At 38.8% G+C, this 19913-nt stretch overlaps 1 long non-coding RNA gene across 1 annotated transcript in view; it reads left to right on the forward strand.

Moving 5' to 3' along the window:
• Positions 1 to 469: 469 nt before the first annotated feature.
• Positions 470 to 19913, forward strand: part of LOC138159578 (uncharacterized) — a 58293-nt gene continuing 38849 nt past the window's right edge. Inside the window, exon 1 of the long non-coding RNA XR_011167913.1 lies at positions 470 to 568. This is a non-coding gene — a long non-coding RNA (uncharacterized lncRNA). The remainder of the gene's footprint in view (positions 569 to 19913) is intronic.

A 19913-nucleotide genomic window follows, 5' to 3' on the forward strand; every position in this document is an offset into this window, starting at 1 on the left:
GAGTGAAGAAGGAATGAAAAAAGGAAGGTGGGAGGGAAGGAAGGAAGAAGGGGGAGAAGGAGGAAGGAAGGGAGAGAAGGAAGGAAGATAGGAAGGTGAGAGAGAAGGAAGGAGGGAGGGAGGGAGGGAAGAAAGAAAAGAAGGGAAGGAGAAAGGAAAGAAGAAGTAAGAGGAAGGAGGAAGGAATGAAGAAAGGAAGGTGGGAGGGAAGGAAGGAAAAAGGGAGGGAGGAGAGGAAGAAGGGAGGGAGGAAAGGAAGAAGGGAGGGAGGAAAGGAAGAAGGGAGGAAGGAAAGGAAGAAGGGAGGGAGGAAAGGAGGAAGAGAGAGAGGAAAGGAGGAAGGAAGAAGGGAAAGAGGATGGAAGGGAGGGAGGAAGAGAAAGGAGAAGAAAGGGAAGGAAGGCTCTATTGTATATCCTGATACAAAGAGGGCCTCTTTGACAGAGTTACTTAATGAAATGTGTGCAGTAGGGTTCTACAAGGTGCCCAGCTGAAAGTTACTGCATACTCAAGAACCTTCTTGAGGACCTCACAGATGGAAGAAGAGGACTTTTGCCAACTAGGAATGGTAAATCAACCTTTCACCTCAAGTGCTCTCTAAGTGTGGATCCACTTTCTCTTGGATTCTGGATGAGTAGAGAAGGCATGCCCTTGGTTTTGGACAATTTCTTTATGCCATCTGCTCTTATTGACTTTAGCAAATGTTCATTTCTAAAAATGGATTGTCCAATTGGTGAAGTGATATCAACTGCTAATTAATGAGGGAACCCACAGGTGGAGGGTCATGAGCCACAGTACTAGTTCTCAGGGTTACCCCTAAAGTCTTGATGGTTGAAATAGTCAACAGCCCCCTGGCAACCCAACCTGATAGTCTGACTATGAGTAAGGAAGTAGTCTGAGCAGACTGGGGGGAACTCAGTTGAACAGGAGCCTACTGATTAATCCCTGTAGCATGTATTATATTGTCTGTGTCTGTGTCTGAATGTTCTTCTAACACCATGAGGTTAGGGACTGTGCCTTTGTAAAAAGGGGGAAAAAAGAAATAATCCCTTCTCTCCAGAAACTTACAAATCTACTGAGAAGTCACAATATGTACAGTAAATGTAAGGCAATTTGAGGAGGGAGGGGTTACTAATAACTGAGTGGGTGGAAGGCTCGGATTATTAGGTTACTAATAACTGAGTGGGTGGAAGGCTCGGAGGAAGTGAGATATTCTAAGGAACTGAGATTTCTAATTCTAAAGAAGTAAGATACTATAAGAAGCAAAGGGGAGGAGGAGGAGAAGGAGAAGGTAATTTCAGCCATTGGTGGAAGCCTGTAAAAAGGTACAGAGACAAGAGATAGAATGGTTTGGGAGTACAGCCTGGGTGGGAAATGATATTAATGGTTGTTTTTTTTTAATAGTATTTTCCCTCAAAATTACATGTCAGAACAATTTTTAACATTCATTTTTACAAGATTTTGAGTTCCAAATTTTTCTCCCTCCCTCCCTCCTCTCCCCTCTTTCTAAAATGGTAGGCAATTTGCCATAGGTTATAAATGTACTTTCATGTAAAACATATTTCCATATTAGTCACAGTTATGAAAGAAGAAATAAATCAAAGGAAAAAATAACCATGAAAAAGAAAAAAGTAAGTGAAAAAAAATCTGCATTCAGAGTCCACCAGTTCTTTATATAGATGTGGATAGTTTTTTCCTTCCTGAGTTCTTTGACTTGTATGATTGTATTGCTGAGAAGAACTGAGTCATTCATATTCGATCATCATACAATGTTGCTGATACTGTGTACAATGTTTTTCTGGTTCTGTTCATTTCATTTTGCATCAATTCATGAAAGTCTTTCCAGGTTTTTCTGAAATCTGCTTGCTCATCATTTCTTATTGCACAATAGTATTTCATTACATTCATACACTGCAGCTTGTTTATCCATTCCCCAATTCATGGACATGTCCTCAATTTCCAAAATTTTGCCATCACGAAAAGGGCTGCTATAGATTTTTTACATATTTAGGTCCTCTTTCCTTTTTAATGATCTCTTTGGTTTTATTTATTTATTTTTTGTTCTCAACACTCATTTCCATAAGATTTTTGAGTTCCAAATTTTTCTCTCCATCTCTCCTCTCTTCCCTCCCCAAGACAGAATGCGATCTGATATAAGCTCTACATATACATTCATACTGAACTTATTTTCACATTAGTCATGTTGTAAAGGAGAATTAGAACCAATGGGAGAAACCACGAGAAAGAAGAAACAAACAAAAAAAGGAAAAAGAGAGAGAACAAATATTATGCTTCAATTTGCACTCAAACTCCATAGTTTTTCCTGTGGATGCTGACAGCATTTTCCATCATGAGTCATTTGAAGTTGTCTTGGATCTTGCATTGCTAAGAAGAGATAAGTCTATCAAAGCTAGTCATCACACATTTTGGCTATTACTGTGTACAATGTTCTCCTGGTTCTGCTCACTTCACTCAGCGTCAATTCATTCAAGTCTTTCAGGTTTTTCTGAAGTCCATCTGTTCATCAGTTCTTATAGCACAATAGTATTCCATTACATTCATATACTACAACTTGTTCAGTCATTCCTCAACTGATGGACATCCCCTCAATTTCTAATTATTTGCCACTATAAAAAGTGCTGCTATAAATATTTTTGTACATGTAAGTCCTTTCCCCATTTTTATGATCCCTTTAGAATACAGACCTAGAAGTGGTACTATTGGGTCAAAGGGTTTCCCTTTGGACATAGTTCCAAAGTGCTATCCAGAATTGTTGGATCAGTTCACAACTCCATCAACAATGCATTCATATCCCATTTTTTTCACTCACCTTTCTTGTGATATTAGCCAATCTGATAGGTGTGAGGTGGTACCTAAGAGTTGATTTAATTTGCATTTCTCTAATCAAAAGGGACTTAGAGCACTTCTTATAGATAGCTCTGATTCCTTCATCTGAAAACTGCCTGTTAATATCCTTTGACCATTTATCAATTGGGGAAAGGATTATATTCTTATAAATTTGACTCAGTTCTCTATCTATTTGAGAAATGAGACCTCTATCAGAAACACTTACTGTGAAGATTGTTTCCCAGCTTCTTGCTTTCCTCCTAATAGTTTTCACATTGGTTTTTGCTTGTACAAAAGCTTTTTATTTTAATATAATCAAAATTATCTATTTTACATTTTGTGATGCTCTCTACATCTTGTTTGGTCATGAATTTTTCCCTTTCCCCACAGATCTGACAGGTAGACTATTCCTTGCTCTTCTAATTTTTGCTTATGGTATCACCCTTTATGTCCAAATCATGCATTTTGATCTTATCTTGGTATAAGCTGTGAGATGTTGATCTATATTTAGTTTGTGTTCTATTGTTTTCCAGTTTTCCCAGCAGTTTTTGTCAAATAGTGAGTTTTTATCCCAAAGGCTGGGGTCATTGTGTTTATCAAACACTAGGTTACTACGGTCATTGATTATTGTGTCTTATGTACCTAATCTATTACACTGATCTACCACTCTATTTCTTAGTCATTATCAGATAGTTTTGATGATTACTTCATTATAATATTGTTTGAGATCTGGTATTTCTAAGCCACTTTCCTTTGTATTAAAAAAATAATTCCCTTGATATTCTTGAACTTTTGTTCTTCCAAATTAATTTTGTTATTTTTTTCTAGCTCTATCAAATAATTTTTTAGTGGTTTGATTTGCATGGCATTGAATAATTTAGTTAGTTTAGTCAGGATTGTCTTTTTTATTATATTAATTCAGTTTACCCATGAGCAACTGATATTTTTCCAATTATTTAGATCTGACTTTATTTGTGTGAAAAATGTTTTGTAATTGTTTTCATATAGTTCATATTGTTCATATTGTTCACATATATGGCAGATTCCCAAGTATTTTATATTGCTTGCAGTTATTTTAAATGGAATTACTCTTTCTATCTTTTGCTGCTGGGTTTTGTTGGTCATATAAAGAAATGCTGATGACTTATATGGGCTTATCTTTGTAATAGTAATGGAATTTAAAGATCCCCCTGTATTGGCTTGGTTTTTGGATTGATTGTGTTAAAACCCAGAGCTTGTGAATCCCACTTGTGGGATGGACTTGTTGACTGAAAAGAGAGGGCTGAACTGGGAGGAGCTGGTGACGTAAATTTAGAAAGACACAAGAAAAGAGAGAGGCAGAAGAATTTTTTGGAAGCAGCATCTTGGAGGCAGAGAAAGATGGAGAGGATTGCTGAGGGCCACTTTGAATTGCCCAGGACTTTTGAGAGCTGCCATCCAGAGCTGCCAAGGACTGAGGAGACATGGCTGTTATGCTGGTACTTTGTCTGTCTGTTTTGATGTTGTTTTGCCAGATTTGTCCACTGGTAAAGAACAGTCCTGTTGTTGCAGAGGCCTTGGAACCTTGCTGTTGGTTCAGAGCTCCCGAGACTGTTCTGCAGACAGAGAGTGAATTCTGTCCACTGGTGAAGGACAGTGCTCCCTGCTTATCCCACTTACAGATAATGCTTTCTGACAGTTTTAGATAGATATTGCTTATCATTTTAAGGAACACTCCCTTATTTCTATGCTCTCTATTGTTCTTAATAGGAATAGGTGCTGTATTTTGTCAAGTTTTTTCAACATCTATTGAGATAATTATATAATTTCTGTTGGTTTTACTATTGATATGGTCAGTTAAATAGATAGTTTTCCTAATATTGAACCAACCCTACATGCCTGGTATAAATCCCACTTGGTCATAGTGTATAATCCTTGTGATATATTGCTGTAATCACCTTGGCTAGTATTTTGTTCAAAAATGTTGCACCAATATTCATTAGGGAAATTGGTCTGTAATTTTCTTTTTCTACTTTAGTTCTTCCTGGTTTAGGTATTAGTAACATATTTGTGTCATAAAAGGAATTTGTTAGGACTCCCTTTATTTTTCCAAATAGCTTATATAGTATTGAAATTGATTGTTCTTTAAATGGTTGGTAGAATTCACTTGTGAACCCATCTGGCCCTGGGGATTTTTTGTTAGGGAGTTCATTAATGGCTTATTCAATTTCTTTTTCTAGGATGGGGTTATTTAGGCATTCTGTTTCCTGATTTGTTTATCTTGGTAATTTTTATTTTTGTAAATATCAATTTTGTTTCAATTGTCAGATTTATTGGCATATAATCGGGCAAAATATTTACTAATGATTACTTTAATTTTTTTCTTCATTGGTGATGATTTCACTCTTTTCATTTTTTATATTGGATATTTGAGGTTCTTTTATTTCTTCTTTTAAATCAAATTAACCAATGACTTATATATCTTGTTGTTGTTGTTTTTTCATAAAACCAGCTCCTGGATTTATTAGTTCATTTTTTTTTAACTTTCAGTCTTATTAATTTCATCATTGATTTTCAGAATTTTCTTTTTGGTGCCCACTTGAGGATTTTTAATTTGTTCTTTTTCTAGTTTTTTGTTTTTTTGCTTTTTGGGGGGCAATTGGGGTTAAGTGACTTGCCCAAAGTCACATGGCTAGTAAGTGTGTCAAGTGTCTGAGGCCAGATTTTTCTAGTTTTTATTTTTTTAGTTGCATTCCCAGTCCATTGATCTGTTCTTTTTCTATTTTGTCGAAGTAAGAATTTAGAGGAATAAACTTTCCCCTAGGTCCTGCTTTGGCTGCATCTCATAAATTTTGGTATGTTGTCTCATTGTTTTCATTCTCATTAATGAATCATTTATTGTTTCTATGATTTGTTCTTTGACCCATTTATTCTTTAGGATTTAGTTTCCAATTATTTTTAATCTATCTTTCCACTACTCACCAAATATAATTTTTATTGCATCTTGATCCAAAAAGAATACATTTAATATTTCTGCCTTTATCCCTTTGATTTTGAGTTTTTATGCCCTAATACATAGTCAATTTTTGTCTAGGTGCCACATACTGCTGAGAAAAAGGTACAATCCTTCTGTTTCCATTCAGTTTTCTCCAAAGGTCTGTCATATCTAACTTTTCTAATATTTGATTTACCTCCTTAGTTTCTTTCTTGTTCATTTTTTGGTTGGATTTATTGGGTTCTGAGAGGGGACAGTTGAGGTTCCCCACTAATATAGTTTTGCTGCCTTTTCTTTCCTAACTCACTTACCTTCTCCTTTAAGAATCTGGATGCCAGGGGTGCCTAGGTGGTGCAGGAAATGCATTGGCACTGGAGTCAGGAGGACCTGAATTCAAATCCGGCCTCTGACACTTAACACTTACTAGCCATGTGACTTTGGGCAAGTCACATAACCCCAGTTGCCCTGCCTTCCTCCCTCCAAAAAGAAAAAAAAAAGAATGTGGATGCTATACTACTCGGTACATATATGTTTAGTATTGATATTGTTTCATTGTCTCTTGTACCTTTTAGCAAGATTTTTCTTTTATTTCTTTTAATTAGGTCTATTTTTGCTTTTGCTTTGTCTGAGATCAGGATTGCTACCCTTGCTTTTCTTAGTTCAGTTGAAGCAGAATATATCTTTCTCCACTCCTTACCTTTACTCTGTGTATGTCTCTCTGCTTCAAGGGTGTTTCTTTTAAACAACATATTATAGGATTCAGGTTTTTGATTCACTCTGCTATCTAGTTCTTTTTTATGGGAGAGTTAATTCCATTCACATTCACAGTTGTGATTATTAACTGTGCATTTCCCTCCATCTTATTTTTCCTCCTGTTTGTCCTCTATCTCCTTTCACCCTTTCCTTGCTCACTAGTGTTTTGCTTCTGTCTACCACCTCCCCTAATCTGCCCTCCCTTCTGTCAGCCCCCCACCCCCACCCCTTTATTTGATCTTCTCCCCCCTACTTCACTGTCAGGTAAGACAGATTTCTATATTCAACTGATTCAACTTATATACCATTCCCTTTTTGAGCCAATACCAATGAGATTAAGGTTCAAGCAATGCCCATCACTCACCCTCCCATCTTCCCCTCTACTGTAATAGGTGTTTCACACCTCTTCATGTGAAACAATTTACCCCATTCTGCCTCTCCCTTCCTTCTGCACTCCATGTGCTCCTCTTTCTCATCTTTTAATTTTTTATGTCATTCCCTCAAATTCACCTTATACCTGTAACCTCTGTCTATGTATATTTTTCTAGCTGTATTATTAGTGATATAATTTTTAAGATTTACAAAAATCATCTTCCCACATAGGGAAGTTAACAGTTTAGCTCTGTTGAATCCCTTATGTTTTCTTTTCCTTTTTTATGTGTTTATGCTTCTATTGGATCTTGATATCAGAGACCAAATTTTTGGTTTAATTCTGGTCTTCTTATGAAAGCTTGAAATCCTTCCATTTCATTAAATGACCATTTTTTTTCCTTGATGTATTATTTAATTTTGCTGGGTAGGTGATTCTTGGTTATAGTTCTAGCTCCTTTGCCTTCTGGAATATCATGTTCCATGACCTCCGATTTTTTAATGTTCATCTGCTAAGTCCTTGGTAATTCTGACTATGGCTCTCCAATATGTGAATTATTTTTTTCTGGCCATTTGCAATACTTTTTCCTTGACATGACAGTTCTGAAATTTGGCTTTAATGTTCCTTGGAGTTTTTATTTTAGGATGTATTTTCTGAGATGATTGGTGGATTCTTTCAATGCCTATTTTGCCCTCTGGTTCCAGGATATCAGGGCAGTTTTCCTTGATAATTTCTTGAAAGATGCTCTCCAGGTCCTCCTTTTGATTATGGCTTTCAGGTAGTCCAAATATTCTGACATTGTCTCTCCTGGATCTATTTTCCAGTCAGTTGTTTTTCCCATGAGGCATTTTACATTTTTTCTATTTTTCTATTATTTTGAATTTGTTTGATTGATTCTTGAAGTCTCAAAGAGTCATTAGCTTCTACTTGCTCAGTTCTAATTTTTAAGGAGCTGTTTTCCTCCATTAGCTTTTGTACTTTCTTTTCTATTTGGCCAATTGTACTTTTTTTTTGGAGGGGGGAAGGTAGGACAATTGCTGTTAAGTGACTTGGCCAAGGTCACACAGCTAGTTTTTTGTGTTGAGTGTCTGAGGCTAGATTTGAACTCAGGTCCTCCTGACTCCAGAGCCGGTGCTCTATTCACTGTGCCACCTAGCCGTCCCCCCCCCGCCATTGTACTTTTTAAGGAATTGTTTTCTTCAGTAGATTTTTGTATCTCTTTTTCTATTTGGTCAATTCTACTTTTTAAGAAGTTGTTTTCTTTTTCTAAGCTGTTGACTCTTTTTTCATAATTCCCTTGCATCCCTCTCATTTTTTTCCCCAGTTTTCTAAGTCTTTATATCATTTTTAATCTCTTCCATAAGTCCTTTCTGGGCTTGAGATCACTTTCCATTTTTCTTTGGGGTTTTTCCCATAAATGTTTTGACACTGTTGTCCTCTTCTGAGTTTAGGTCTTGCTTCTCCCAGTCACATAATAACTTTCTATGGTCAGATTATTTTTGTTGTTCTTATTGTTGTTTATTAATCTTCTTTGGCCTTTTTCCTTTCCTTTAAATTTGAGCTCTGCTCCCAGGGTAGAAGGGTCACTCTCTCAGGTTTCTTGTGCTATGGGCTACAAGCCCTGCCTGTTTACCAGGCACTACACTGATGTTGCCCTGAGGCCCATGGGGGACTCTTGTGTCTAGTGCTGCACTGAGGGGGTAGTGTTGGGGTGGTTAGCACTGATGGAGGCTGTAGGGGTCTGGCAGCTTACCTGGTGCTGAGCTGGAATCCTAGAGCTGGTGTCTAGCATGTGCTGAGGCCAGTAGGGGTATTTCTGTTTCCCTAGGGATCCGCTGAAGCACATGGAGGTCTGGCCTCTAAAGGTCATTTTGCCCAGTGCAATGCTGAAGTATGTGGCAGTTCTCAGAGTTGTAATCTACCCATTCCCCTGGCTATACTGAGACTTGTGGAGGGTCCTGGTGTTGACATTTGCTTGCTCCAACCCACTAGTGCTTAGGTACTATCACTGGTTTGCTGAGGTGGGGCTTGCTGCTGGCTTGCAGGGATGCTCTCCTGGACTACGTTTTCCTTTAACCTGAGTGAGACATACCTTTTCTGGTGATCTTCCAAACTTCTTGGGCTCAAAGATTTTTTCATTCTGTCTTTTTGCTTGTTCTTCTGTTGAAGAATTTATTTTGGGGTGCTATTTTATGGTTGTTTGGAAGTAAATATGGGAAAGTTACTGCAATTTACTGCTTACCCCCACCATCTTGGCTCCCAGGACTTTAAAATGGTGTTAATGTTAATCTAAAACAATTAAATGCCTTGCTCTCAACAATCAGGATAGAATTAACCCAAGTCTATAAATACTTCTCAAAAATTACCAGTCTACTAAAATTCCACTCAGTGGGTCTAATCCTCATTAGTTCCATCCACCATTTCTAATTCTGAGCTCCCTTCACTTTACTTTCTTCTCTCCTCTGCATTCTAATAGTCTGTGGCAATAAAAGAGCCTTTCTGCTACAAAAAGAAATGACCACAAAATCAATCCAAATAAGTATAGATAAGAAAGAGAGACAGAGAAAAAGAATAGTAAATTACTTTAAAAGAGGTTGACTTGCTGCCATTGGTCTCTGGATGTGGGCATCAGTATTTATCTTCACAAAGCAAAATAGGCATTGAAAGAATTAATTCACAGCTGTTAATATTGCTTGCCTGTTTCTTTCTGCCATGGAAGAGAGCCATCTTTGACTATCTCAATAGTTTGAGTGGAAGCATCAGAGAACTTTTTGTGGGACTGCTGAAATGATGTTTAGGATATTTCATATCCACCTTAACCCTGCACCAGTCAAGGAGCTTACAAGGTCCAGGTCTGGCTAACCTAGCCCTGGCTTGGATTTTATTTAGTCTTTGTGCTAAAGAATTCTCCTGGCTTTGATGCTCTTCTCCTTGGAGAAGGAGCCCTGTTATAGAACCCACCCACCTCCTGAACCTTGAGTAGTGAATTCAAAAACCAAGTGGTGCTTGATAAACATGAAAAGAGGGCAATAAAGCTTTCTGAATGATAGAGTCAAGTCTCAGAGCTGAAGACCTTAGAAAGTGGCTGGCTCATTTTTTTTCATTCATTCAACAAACATTTACATTTGTACCAGGAGGGAGAATCCTTACATTGAATAATGCACATGGGCATCCTATCATCTTTATGACTGTCCCCCATGCCTGCTGTGCACTCCTTCCTCACCTTGATCTTGGAAACTCAGGTAAGGTGCCATCCTCAGACCCACCCAGTTTTTGCATTCCCTCCCTCTTGAAATTGTTTTGTATTTACTGATCTGTGGACATGTCGTCATCCCCTGCTTCTCTCCCTTGAGTAGAATGTAAACTCCTTGAGGGAAAGGACTTTTTTGTCTTTGTAGGTCCAGAACCTAGCGGAGCACTTGTCACAGAACTGTTGGTATTGTTTATCCTTCTTTCTGGAAGAGGACCAATGACATTACAAAGGTGATGTCTTGACTTTCGAGTGAATTGGATTTAAGTGAGGAAGAGCTGCGCCAAGTCATCTCCTCACACTTTTCCTAGATTCATTGAAGTCAGGTACTTAATAAAAGTTGTTGAACTGAATTTATTAAATTAAATTCCTACTGAACATCCACACAAGTGATGATAAAACCAAGTTGGAAGGGCTTCAAGCAGGATATTGTTAAAGATCAGATGCCCACCACCTGGGTTCCAACCTAGCCAAAGTCAGAGAGATTCATCACCAGGTTGGCTTCAGGGTGATGATTTTTTCAGTGGTGTCAACTCACCAAAGGATATTGAGTTTGAGGTATGTGTACACCCTCCAGGAATAAAATTACAGCTCCTTGAAATATCAGAATATAATATTACATACAAAGCATTATGCTCAGTGCAAATGGAGTCATACAAAGTTGCCTAAGATTCAGCTCCTAGCCTCAAGGAGGTTACAGTCCAGTAGGGACAACAGAAACACAAATAATTGCGGAATAAACAAAGTGATTGGTGTTATTTTCACATGATAAATGCATTAGAAAGATGTTAAACAAAGTATTGTGTGTGCTCCAAGAAAGAAGGATCTTAATAGAAGGGGGAAATCAGGGGTTCCTAGTTAGAAGGTATCAAATCTGTTTTTCTTTTACCACCAAACCCTGCATTAATTCCTAGACCACTGTAATAACTCCTAAATGGTTTTCCTCCCTCCAGTCTTTACACTTTTCAAATTATCTACAGCTTGCCATCAGATGAATTTTCCTAGAGAATCACCTTGCATGTATCCTTGACCCTTTGCATCAAAAGCTTGCAATGGTGGCCCATTTTCTTTTATTTTTTTTCAATAACTAAACAAGCATTTATTAATCACCTGATATGTCCCAACCACTGCTCTGTGCTGTGAGGATATAACTATGGGATTCTTTCTGCACCAGAAGACTCAGGCCTGGTGTGTTCATTCCCACAGGCTGGTTGGAGGCAGAGTCAATTGATGAACTATTAATTTTCTGAGAAACTAAGTGCTTTGACATGGGAAGGATCCTGACATAGGAAAACAGTGAAACATGTCCACATAACTGGCCTTTGATGTAGGCAGAATAGCTGTCCATAAAGGGTGAATTAAGGGACACAGAGTGTTAACTCCCCATCCCCAAGTGTCTCGCCTCATTCGCTATGATGTAGTGGGAAGGTCTCTTGTTTCAAATTTGTAACCAACAAGCGTGGCTCCCTGCCCATTTTCTCCCTTTCCTTCTGCCCCTGGGCTCAATCACCATTGACTACTTTTTGCAGTGTGAGCAGAGGGTTTGGAGAGTAACCTAGGTAGAGTATCTACAAATTTGGAGGTCCCTAATTTAGGATTTACTCCAGGCAGAATGCAGCATATTCTGAGCAACCCTCTCTTTTTTCTAAAAGAACTGGGCAGAATATGTGTCTGACACTTATTGAAGGGAGGTGGAAGCCATGGTAGAGGGCATGCATCAAAGTCTTTGCAGCAGGAGGGGATCTCAATATGGAGCCCAGAGGCTGGTTCCTGCATCCCTACTGGGACTGTGGAGCCTGGCATGGGAGGGAGACAGAGGGAGGACATTAAGGCTTACTATGCTCCTCCCCTCTCAATTCATCTGGATTCTTGAGCCTAGCCCTATGATTGGGAATCACCAAGCAGATGAGGCCAGTCTGAGGGTTCGAGCTGGTGGTGTATTTCAGAGTGATTAATTGCCCAAAGGGTTCAGATTCGTCCATTTTCTCTTTTTACAGTCTTCACTTTTAGACAGTAGGCATCCGTGAAATCTGCTTTCTTACTTCTACAGACATTCTCATATTATGTCATCAAAATTATTATTTTTTAAAAAATTCAATAGTTTCTTAGAACATTTTGAGGAGATTCCTCTCTATGTCTCTCTTGAGTCTTGTAATTGGAGGTTGAATTTTCCATTGAGCTCTTGCTTTTTCATCAGGGAGGTCTGGAAGTCCATTATATCATTGAATGACCATCTTCTTGCCTGGAAGATTATGTTCAATTTCTCTGGATAGGTGATCTTTGGTTGTAACCCAAGCTCTTTTGTCTTGCAAAAAATCATATTCCAGTTCCTCTGATCTTTCAGTGTAGAAGCTGCCAGATCCTGTGTGATCCTCACTGTGGTTCCTTGATATTTGAATTGTTTCTTTCTGGCTGCTTGTAGTATTTTCTCCTTTACCTGATAGTTATGGAATTTGGCCATTTGTGGACTTTTCAATTTGGGATGAGTTTCAGGAGGTGACTGGTGGATTCTCTCAATTTCTATTTTACCCTCTGGTTCTAGGATCCTTGATGAGTTCTTAGAAGATGTTGTCCAGGCTCATTTTTTCATCATGATTTTCTGGTAGACCTATAATTCTCAGATTATCTCTCCTGGATCTGTTTTCCAGGTCTGTTATTTTTCCATTGAGATATTTTACCTCTTTTTCTAATTTTTCATTCTTTATGTTTTGTTTGATTGATTCTTGGTTCCTCATAGAGTCATTGGCTTCAATTTGGTTGATTCTAATTTTTAGCAAATTTTTTTCCTTGGTTAGTTTTGGAAGCTCCTTTTCTATATTTTTAGTTCACACATTTTTCCTTTTAAGGAGCTGTTTTCTTCATTGTAATGTTTTTCTAATTTTGCAATTTTGATTTTAAAAGAATTATTCATTTTATCTTCTACCTCTCTAATTTAGTTTTCAAAGTTCTTTTTGAGCTCATCTAAGAGTGCTTTCTGTGCTTGAGACCAGTTCATATTCCCTTTTGAGGCTTCAGCTGTCAACACTGTCTCCTGAATTTGGTTCCTCCCTCTCACAATAATAGGATTCTAGAGTCTTTGTCTTTGCAATGTTTTTTTTTTTTTCCCATTTTGAGGCAGGGCCTTAGCCATGCCCTTCCTCCAAGATTCCCAAACCTTTACTGTTTAGAATTTTGCTTTGGGGTAATAATTACTGTCTTTTCAGGGGGGGGGGGTGGAGTTGGTGCAGCCAGGGTTCACTCTGCCATCCTGGTCCCTGGAAGTTCAGATAGGGGCTTTTTAAATTTCCAGGCTGTGGGTTGGTAGTCTCAGGAGTAGCTGCTGCCACTGCCACAGGCCCTGCATTCATCTCTTACCCTGCTCTATCAGATCCCAGCCCTGCAGTGATAGCCCTGGGAATGGCCCTTGTGGTTGGTGGATCAACTTGCCCTCACATTGACCAGGCCTTCTCCCTGCCTCTGGTGACCCATTTTCTTAGAAAGAAGATGTAACTTTCTTCCATATTCAAAGGATTCATGATTTTATCAGTATGAGTCTTCTTAACCTCTCCATGCTTTAGATCAGGAGTTCTTAATCTTTTTTGGTGTGTCATGGTAATGATAGCTAACATTTACATAGCGTTTACTATGAGCCAGGATGTTTGGTGTCCATCTGATCCACCCAACTCTCACCTGTGGCTCTAGGAAGTTGTAGTGTGTGCAGCAGCCACACCCCAGTAAACCATCTTGGCAAACAGGCTAAATGTTGAAGGTAACCAACTAGCCTCAAACCTGTTGGTGAGTTAGGGGGATGTCTATCCCAAGTATGTCAAGACTTTTCCAAGTGAAATGGGCAGATGAGAACAATTGGCTCCAGTGGCCACAAAGGCACCTGAAGCAGACATTGCTTAATTAAACAAGCTTTGAGCTTGTTTAGATGCTGAAGGCACCAAGGTCATACATTGCATCCCAGGCCATCTCTGGTCATCCTGACTTTTGTCTTGCTACTGGACTTCAGTGACTCTGGAAGAGATAGTGAGACTGATGACTTTGAGCAACTCTGCCTCACTTCAATTCAATTCACAAGCAAGTCAAGACATCATCTGTGATGTCCCTGGTCCTCTTCAAAAATGAAGGACAAACATCTATGTTCTGGGTCCTCTGCTATGGATTTTAAAATTATTTCATTTCGTCTTCACAACAACCCTGAGGAGTAGATGTTATTTTTTTTTAAAGCAATTGGGGTTTTTAAGCAACTTGCTCAGGGTTACATGGCCAGGGTGTTTCTGGGTGGGTGCTAAGTGTCTGAGCCCGGGTTTGATCCCAGGTCATCCCAACTCTGGGGCCTGTGCTCTTACTCACTGTGCTACCTGGCCACCCAAATAGATGTTATTATTATCTACATTTTACAGATTAAGAAACTGAGACAGAAAGATGTAAGTGACTTGCCCAGAGTACCACAGCTAGTAAGTGTTTGAGGCTGGATTTGAACTCAGATTTTCCTGACTTTAGGTCCAATGTTCTACTCACTGTGACTTATAGCTTTAGTCTAGGGAAATCAGTAGAACTCTTCTCAGAATAATACTTTAAACCATTAAAATAAAATATATAGGATTACAAAGGAAATCAATCATAATGAAATGCAAGTATCAAAATATTTAAAAAACCATATTTCTAGACCCCAAGTTAAGAATTTCTGCCTTAGATAGTTTGAAGAGATGCTTTGGACATAAAGACTCCTCATCTCCTGGTGGCCAACTTTCCATCGATGAGATTCTCTGAATTTATCAGGACTAAGCCTTGAATTACAGCTGATCTCTGGGCTCACACTCAAAGCTTTTTGTGGTATTCAAATATAACATGGTATTTTTGTGGTATTACTCTGTAAGAAATGATGAAGGTATGGAATTTAGAGAAACCTGGGAAGACTCATGTGAACTGAGTCATAGCAGAAAAAAGAAGCAGAAGAGGACAATATACACAGAACCCTTGGAATATATTAATCTTCGTCTCAGAGAGGACCGCTGAAACAGTCTTCTCTGCTTTCAGTAGGAGGTAGGTAGAAAATGTTCTAAGCATTGTCACTTTGTCCATTTTGTTTAACTGTTTTTCTTTGTTAGAAGGGAGAGTTCTGTGGAAAAGGGGGGGTTGTTAAAAAGTAAGAGAAGTATTTAAAAAAATAAAATATTTTGAAATTAATAATTAAAAAGAAAGAATTGTAGATTTAAGGTCAGAACAGGTGAGCTTGAATCTCACCTCTGCTGAGCAAGTCAACTCTTCATTGGATTTCAGTTTCCTCTATGCATATAATAAAGGAGTGGGGGGGGGGGTTGAACTTGACCATCTTTAAGTTCCTTCCCACGACTTTAATCCTTTATGGGAACCCTCTGATCCAATCAAATTGGTATTACTCCCTGTTTCTTAGGATTTTTTCCCCCCATCTTTGAATATATGTTCATAGTATTTCACTCACCTCCAATGTTCTCTTCCTTTCTGGGTATTTATATCAAATTTGTCCTTCAAAGTCTTATTCAGTCATTCTTAAAGTTTCTCTGAACATTTGAGATCAAAATGATAAACTGTCTCTTTAATATCCATTGTAATTCTTCAGAGGGCAGTGGATAGAACACTTTGCCTGGAGTCAGGAAGACTCATCTTCCTGAGTTCAAATCTGACCTCAGAAGCTTTACTGGCTGTGTGACCCTGGGAAAGTCACTTCACCCTGTGTGCCTCAGTTTCCTCATCTGTCAAATGAGCTGGAGAAGGAAACGCAAACAACTCCAGTATCTTTGCCAAGAAAATACCAAATGGGGTCACAAAGAATCAGACAACAGTGAAAAAACGACTGAACAACAATTTTTCTGAGGTCATAGTGTTGGATGACCCACAGCCACAGAGCCTTCTTGCAAAAATGTTTTTCTCATTTTCTATTGAACTCTGTCCTAACCCCCACCCCAGGAATGACTTCATCTTTATTTTGGAGTTGTTTTGTATTTCTCTGTGTACATATTGTTATCCTCTCCCCGCCCCTAGCAGAATGTAGGCCCCTTGAACTCAGGGATGGTTTTGGTTTGGTTTTTTTTTTATTTGCACCCACACAGAGCCTGGCACATAGTGGTTGTTTATTAAAATTTGCTAAATTAAATTGTGGCATGGTGCTGTGACAAGATGAAGTCATAAGAACTGAGTTCAGTTCTTAGCTCTCTTACCTTGATACCTTTGTGATCTTGGCTAAGTTACTTGACTTTTCAGGGCTCTAGTTTCTTCCCTGGCAAAATGAGGGAATTGGCAGAAATGGTCTTGAAGGCCCCTTCCCGATCTAGATCTATAATCCTGTGAATTGAAAGTACTGTTATTTGACTTCTCACGAGCTTCCATCTTGTTTCCCTAAGTTGCCAGCGTTAAGTGGGAGAGTGCAGCTTTTACTCTTTTTATCGCTCCAGATCATAGCCCAGTGGGTCAGAGGGTGATGGGTTTAGAGATGGAGTGACCTCAGAGGTCACCTTCTTCCTTACAGATGATAACCAACCAGGACACCTGTATCTTTGACAAAGTCATGCTACCATCCTGCCTCCCAAAGAGAAAAAAGATCAATAAGTCCATGAGCATTTATTAAGAACCTACTATGTGCCAGGTACTGTTTGAAGCTCTGGAAAAAGGACCGACCTAAATGTACAAAAATATTTATAGTAGCTCTCTTCATAGGGGTCAAAAATGAGAAACTAAGGATACATCCTCTTATCGGGTCATGGCCAAAGAGATTGGGGTGTGGGAATATAATGGACTATTAATTATTGTGCCATAAAAAATGGTGAAATGAATGGTTTAAGAGGAAACCATGAAGAGCTCTACAGACTGATGCAGAGTGAGATTAGCAGAACCAGGAGAAAAATGTATGCAAGACAACATGAAGAACAAAAACAACTTTGAAAGACTTTAGAACTCTGATCAATGCAATAAGAAATGTCAGAAGATGAAAAAAATGAAGATGAAACCCTTCATTCACCTCCTCCCCAGTGGATGAAGAACTTAAAAATAAAAGAGAACATGTATTTTAGGCTATGGTCAATGTGGAGGTTAGTTTTTCAGGAGCATACATGTTTGTGACGAGGGATTTCTTCTATTTTTGTTCAGTGATGGAGAGAGAAAGAGTCTGGGTAGTGGGAGGAACAGATTATCAATGCATGCAAAAATAAATAAATAAATATATTTAAAAAATATTACAGATGAGGAAACGAAAGCCCTGAGAAGTCAATGACTTATTGGAGTGCCATAGACTGGAGCTTCTCTAACCTCCAAATAACACTTTTTCTACTTCACTGTAACTGGACACAAAATAAGTTTGCAACAAACAATTAGTAGTGAGGAAAGGACCAAAGAGACACTGACACCCAGAAGCCTAAGGGGTGTTTCTGAGAAAAAAGGAAGAGCAACTTCAACCACTCTGCCTTGGTGATAGTGAGGATATGGAAGGTTTGGTTGTGTATATTTTGAGATGTGTGTGTATATATATACACCTGCATACACATATATGTGTGTATATATGTATACACATGTATGTATATATGTGTATCTCTACCATCTATCTACTATCTATCTAATCTGTCCATCTATACATCCATCCCTCTATCTATCTATTCTATCTATCTATCTATCTATCTATCTATCTATCTATCTATCTATCTATCTATCTATCTATCTATCTATCTGTCTGTCTGTCTGTCTGTCTGTCTGTCTGTCTGTCTGTCTGTCCTCCCACCTGCCTGCCTGTCTGTTTGTCTGTCTGTCTATGTCCTTTCTAAAGCTCCCAATTCAAGGTAAGGTAGAATAGATGGCTTTGACCTAAAGCTACAGCAATTGAAGATTAAGAAAGGAAATTTCTTACCATCAGAGTTCTTGGTGCTATCAAGTGGTTCAAAATTAGAAATGGGTATTTTTTATGAGTTGAAATAATACTAAAGTGGAGACATTAACATCTGCCCTCCCAATGCACTTTAAGGATTATGGGACCTTTCCATCTGACTTGCAACTGAGACCTTCCTCTTGTGTTGTCTTCCCCTTTAGAATGGGAGCTCCTCAAGATCAGGGATTGCCTCATTTTTCTATTTGTATGACCATCTCTTAGCCCAGCATGAAGTAAGATATATACACATATATGTGTATGCATGTGTATTTGTATACACACACATCTCAAAATCTTACTTCTGCATGAAGTAAGCACTTAAAATGCTTCATTCACTCATCCATCCATCCATCCATCCATTCGTCAACAGTATCAGGATTAATAGCCCAACAGACCTGGAAGAGACTTCAGGTTGAGACCTTCAAGATCACCTAGTAAAACTTCCCTTATTTTACAGATTAGGGGGAAAAGTCTCAGAATTTGCCAAAAGTGATATAGAGAGTAAGGATCTGAGCCTGGACCTGACCTTTCTCCAGGGACTTCCATGATTTAAATGAGTTCTTTCAGAAGTCATTTTTATAACATTTTCACAATACTAAGTCATCTCTCCATTTTTTTTTTGCTTTTTGCAGGGCAATTGGGGTTAAGTGACTTGCCCAAGTTCACATGGCTAGTTTTTGTGTTAAGTGTCTAAGGCCGGATCCAAACCTAGGTCTTCCTGACTCCAGGGCCAGTTCTCTATTCTATCTCTCCATTTTTAAAAACTCCAGTTGCAAATATCTGCATTTATTTATTTTTAAATTAAAAATAGGTAATATATCACCTTTAAAAAGTAGCTAAACTGATCACACTTGCCCTTATAGAGCACCAAACTTTTGCAGAAAGATCTTGAGGAAATGAAGCCCTTGTTTCTTTTCTATTCAAACTGTACTTATCAAATGTTTCTGTATTTTGATGTTTCTATGATCCCATCTTATGGTTAAGACCTCCATGGGTAGAGATCACTTACCTCCTCTCCCTTAAGCCTTAGACTCAAAGACCTGACCCAGTTCTAGGTCTGTTATCTTATGACCCATTGTAATAGCAATGGAATTTAAAGATCCCCCTGTATTGGCTTGGTTTTCGGATTGATTGTGTTAAAACCCAGAGCTTGTGAATCCCACTTGTGGGATGGACTTGTTGATGTGAAAAGAGAGTGCTGAACTGGGAGGAGCTGGTGATGTAAATTTAGAGAGACACAAGAAAAGAGACAGGCAGAAGAACTTTTTTGGAAGCAGCATCTTGGAGGCAGAGAGAGACTGAGAGGATTGCTGAGGGCCAGTTTGAATTGCCTAGGACTTTTGAGAGCTGCCACACAGAGGTGCCAAGGACTGAGGAGACATGGCTGTTATGCTGGTACTTTGTCTACACTTTCTCATTTGGTTCCATTCTTTCCTCCCATAAGGCATCTATTTAGAATCTACCCAGTGTTCTAGAGATGCTTCACTAGGATCTTTGCTGTTTTTTATATTCCACAATAGCATTCTTGCCAGACGCATGAACAGAGTGGGGCTTTCACTAGCTGAGTAAAAGCTAACAGATCTCTGGGGTGAGGTAGGGTGCATCTTCCCCATAGTCATCCATGTAGCTCCTAGTTCTCCACCTACCCATGGATCCATAGGAGTTGGAAAGGGAAGTCTTGTCAGGAGGGGGGAGAAGGAAGAGAGATTTGAGGAGAAAGTGGCCCACCATTTTGCTTGGCATAATTGTAGCCATAATCAGATTGCCTCTCACTTAACTTAGCTAGGTGACCAATCTCTCTCTCTCTCTCTCTCTCTCTCTCTCTCTCTCTCTCTCTCTC

This window comes from Petaurus breviceps, unplaced genomic scaffold (genome assembly GCF_028583685.1).
Source record: "Petaurus breviceps papuanus isolate PSGF00001 unplaced genomic scaffold, PetGlider_PUasm1.0 176, whole genome shotgun sequence".
Classification (NCBI taxonomy): domain Eukaryota; kingdom Metazoa; phylum Chordata; class Mammalia; order Diprotodontia; family Petauridae; genus Petaurus; species Petaurus breviceps.